Consider the following 4,595-nt stretch of genomic DNA (forward strand, 5'->3'; position numbering starts at 1 on the left):
TGCTCACAGACTTGTGCAACCTTCACCACAATCAATTTTAGAACACCTTCATCTTCCCAGAGAAATCCTGCACCCCTCAACCCTCAGCCTCCTACTCCACCCTTCCCACCTCCAGCCCTAGCAACGCTAATCTGCTTTCTATCACTCTGCATTTGCTTACTGTGGGCATTTCCTACTCATAGAACACACAACACGGGATCCTTTGCAACTGACTTCTTTCACTTAGCATTATGTTTTTAAGGTTCATCCACGCCACGTTTTATTTATCCGCCGTCAGTTGATGAACATCTGGATCGTTTCTGCCCCTTTGGCTATTACACATAAAGCTGCTATGAACATTTGCGTACAAGTTTTCATATGGACCCAAGTTTTAACTCCTCTTGCTTATATGCCCAGGAGTGGAATTTCTGGGTCATAAACTGCCAGCCTGTTTTCCAAAGTAGCTGTACTCTCTGACGTCTCTACCAGCTGCATATGGAACTGCAATTTCTCTGCGTCCTCACCAACGCTCACTCTTGTCTGTCTTTTTGATAATAGTCCTCCTGGTGGGTTCCAAGCGGTACCTCATGGTGGTTTTGATTTGCATCTCCCTGATGAAGTTGAGTATTTTTTTTTTCCTGTGCGTGTTGGCCACTTGTGTATCTTTTTTGGACAACTGTCTGTTCAGATCTTTTACCATTTCAAAATTGAGTCACCCGTATTGTTATTACTGAGGTGCAATTGTTGCTGACACATTCTAGAGACAAACCTTTTATCAGATACAGGGTTGGCAAAAGTGTTCTTTGATTCTGTGGATTGTCTTTCCACCTCCTTGGTGGCATCCTCCAAACCACAGAAGCTTTGCAATTTGACGATATCAAGTTTCCTTGTTTTTTTTTTTTGTTTTTTTTTTGTTCTCTTGTTGATTGTACTTTTTTGTGTCATAGCTAAGAAACCGTTGCCTAACCCAAGGTCTGGAAGATGCACACCCTATGTCTTCGCTTAAGAGTTTTATAGTGTATCTCTTGTGTTTAGGTCCTTGATCCATTTTGAATTAATGTTTGGATATGATGTGAGGTAGGGATCCAGCTTCATCCTTTTGCAGGTGGATGTCCAGTTATTCCAGCATCAGGAACGAAAAAGGGTAGTCTTTTTTCACTGAGTGACATGCATTAGCATTTTACTGTACGTTCATCACCTATCTGTCCATCTGCACATGGCTCTCCCCATTTCAAAATGGTTTGCTGCCGACACCACAATACTTCCTCCTAATCCTTCAGCGTGCACCTACCTCACCAACTACAGGTCAGTGTTTGTCCACAGTTTGTCTTCTTTTTTGATGTAAAATTTACATACAATGAAGGGCACAGATCTTAAGTGTGCCGTTTGGTGAGTTTTGACAAATGCGTTCACCTGTGCAATGCAAATCCTTTATCAAGATATAGCACAGCAACACCACCCAAGAAAGTTCTCTCGCATGCGTTTATTTTTATGTATTTGTTTTTGACAAATGCATGTGCCCATGTAACCACCACCCCAGTCAAGATATAGAAATTTTCCATCTCTTGAGAAAGTTCTCTTTCACTTCTTTGCAGTTAGTCTTGCTCCCACCCAGACCGCACCCCCACACAACCCCTGATCTCATTTATACCACTGTATAAGTTTTGCCTGTTAACAGAATTTTATAGGAATGAAATCATACGATGTGGGCTATTTTGTGGTCAGCTTATTTCACCCCTGGCCAACATTTTAAAACGAAATAGAACAAAGTAGAAAATATCAGAATGAATAGCATGCTGCAGGGTGAAATATTGCTTTTCTGACCTTTGCTTCAGATACACACACACGCGTGCACACACACGCACGCATGCATGATTATACAGGGCCAAAATAGAATATGCATATCTTACCATGGGGCAATCAAAAAGATTTAAAAGCTACTGTTCTCCTGGATTAGAATTGTTTCTTTTCTCCCTGTCTTGTCACTCTCCCTACCCCCTTGCTTCCCGGACCTCATATCAATTACCCCAGTGACTGGTCTCACTTTCATACTTCTGCAAATTTTGTTCCCCTTGGGTCACTCTCCCCATCTTGTCCCACTCATCCTCAAACTGGAGAACTCCCATTCATCCATCAGATGCCAGCTTGGTTGGCCCTTCTCTAGAAAATTTTCTCCATTTGCATGCTTTCCCCTCTCAGAACTGGCATCATGCTGAACCCTAATTATCAGGTCACTCTTTCCTTCAGCTGACCACAAGCTCCCTGGGGACTGGGGGCATGGCTCATTCACCTTTGCAATCCTTAGCAACTAGGATGTGATGACACATAATAGGCATCAATAAATGTTCATTGAATTAATGAATGAATAAACCACAGAGTTTGGGGCAACAGAGGTTTTTGGGTTTTTTTTTTTTTAAACATTTATTTATTTTTGAGAGACAGAGAGACAGAGCACAAGCAGGGGAGGGGCAGAGAGAGAGGGAGACACAGAATCTGAAGCAGACTCCAGGCTCTGAGCTGTCAGCAGGGCTCGAACCCATGAACCATGAGATCATGACTTGAGCCAAAGTTGGATGCTTAACTGACTGAGCCGCCCAGGCGCCCCTGGGGCAACAGAGTTTTAAATAAACCAGCCTGATTCTTTCCCAACAATCTTCCCATTCCTGCTTTTTTTTTCCCCCTGTGTATCTCTGATTTCTTAACCATCATGTTTTTAAAACCTCCTTCAATCGCCCTGAGACCTCAGCCTTTCAATTTTCCTCTCTGCATGCCCAATGCTAATCCTTTCATCATCATTATTGCCTCCCAGATGTCCTGAGGCAACAACCTTCATTAGAAGATGACGTCATAGCCTTCTCTTTGCGGCCTTTTGCCCTAGGACCCTCCCCGGTCTTGCCAGAGTTATATGAATTCTGTGGCCGTGGTTGGGCATGGAGGTGTGCATGGTGCGCGTCACGTGCACCGGAGAGACGGTCACCAAAATGTCACCAGGGGCCACCTCTGAGATTTGAGGTGATTTTCACTCAGTTTTTTAAGCTTTTCTGTATGGCTTCAACTTGCTAATTTAACTGAGAATTGCATCAGATACATACTGCTATAGTAATGCTGCCCATGGGACAATGGTTGGCCAGGTGACTCTGCTGGCCTTGGCTGGGCTCTTTCATGTCTGGGCATGGCTGGCTGTTGGCCGATCTAGACTGGTCGTGGCTTGACAGATGAAGCAACTCTACTCCACATTATCTCTTATCCTGTGCGTGGGCCCAGCCTTGAGGCATCCTCGTGGCAAGGGCAGAAATACAAATAAATCCAATCTTGGAAGCAAACCACGCTTCCGCACCCCCCCCCCCATCACATCTGCTAACATCCTATTGGCCAGAACGAGTCACATGGTGGAGCTTGGAGTCCAAGTCAGAGGCACCGGTGAGTTACACGTCAGGGAGGGTGTCTAGGGAGGGTTAAGAGAGACCATCATTGCAACTGCCTACAACACATGTTCTGTCTTTGTATATTCAGATGCAGTAAGCTGGTTTCACGCAAGATGGCTGCCAGGGCTCCAGCCCCACATCCTCCAGGTGGCACAGGTGAGACACCTGTGGACAGCATAGGTGAACTCTGTATTTTAGCAGCTCCAGAAGAATCTCAGAGTCTCTCTGGCTCCAATGAGTCACATGCCCAGTCTCTTACCAAATCACTAAGGCTAAGGGACCACAGAGTTCTGATTGGCCCCTCCCGAGTCACCTGCCCGCTTTTGAGCTGGGGTGGAGTCAATCCTACCTAATTTATACGGACTGAGGTTCAGGGAGGGTGGCTCACCGGAGGACTATCAAGGATGCTACAGAAGGTGGCCGACTTAGGTTAGGTAGCCCCAGAAGTCTCTGAGACAAGGACTGGAACACAATGTATCTGTGAAGGGATCCCAGAAAAGACTGTGAGAGGGAGGGGAAGTGATGGGGGAGGGAAGGGAGCCCATGCAGGAGCGTTAGTGAGCAGGTTAATGCTGGGGGACCAAGCTCCGTCTCTCTGGAGCCTCTGGGACACCGCAGGGCATACCTCCAAGTTGTCCCTGACAAATGACCTGGGATGCAAGAAACTGGGCGATTTACCTGCCAATTCCAATCACCATTGGCCGCGACTTGCCTCCGTGGGCCCTAAGTCTCTGACACTTCTCCTCGCCCTCTGCACAGGCTAAGCTGTCTCCTGTGGCCAGAGAATGTCCTTGGGTCGAGTCACTGGTGCTTGCATCCAGAAGCTGGACTGCTAAGTGCTAGGGGTTAGGGGCGGGGCATTGACAGCATCTACTATGGTGGGAAAAACAGGTCTCAGGTTAGGACATTAGTTCATTTTGGTCTGGGTCCTGCCCTCGAGGCAAGGAAGCCCATAGGTACAGCCTCTGGATAGAATCCCAGAGTGGTTAAAGGCACGGGCTGTGGAGTAGGGCAGGTACAGGGTATAGTTCGCTTTCCCCACTCACTAGCTGTGAGACCTGGGGCAAGTTACCCAACCTCTCTGGGCCTCAGTTGATTACACGGCACTAGGCACATGGTGAATTTCCAAGAAATGAGAGCTACAGGGCTGAGTCCCGTCTGGAGGAGTGACATTTCCAGAGGCATCTCTGA

At 46.8% G+C, this 4,595-nt stretch overlaps 1 long non-coding RNA gene across 1 annotated transcript; it reads left to right on the forward strand.

Annotated features, from left to right (window-relative positions):
- The first annotated feature begins 2,904 nt into the window (after positions 1–2,904).
- On the forward strand, positions 2,905–4,595 carry LOC128313629 (uncharacterized). The gene is made up of 3 exons (XR_008294590.1): positions 2,905–3,399; positions 3,493–3,560; positions 4,164–4,595. It is a non-coding gene; the product is annotated as an uncharacterized LOC128313629 (long non-coding RNA).

Source organism: Acinonyx jubatus, chromosome E3 (assembly GCF_027475565.1).
Source record: "Acinonyx jubatus isolate Ajub_Pintada_27869175 chromosome E3, VMU_Ajub_asm_v1.0, whole genome shotgun sequence".
Classification (NCBI taxonomy): Eukaryota; Metazoa; Chordata; class Mammalia; order Carnivora; family Felidae; genus Acinonyx; species Acinonyx jubatus.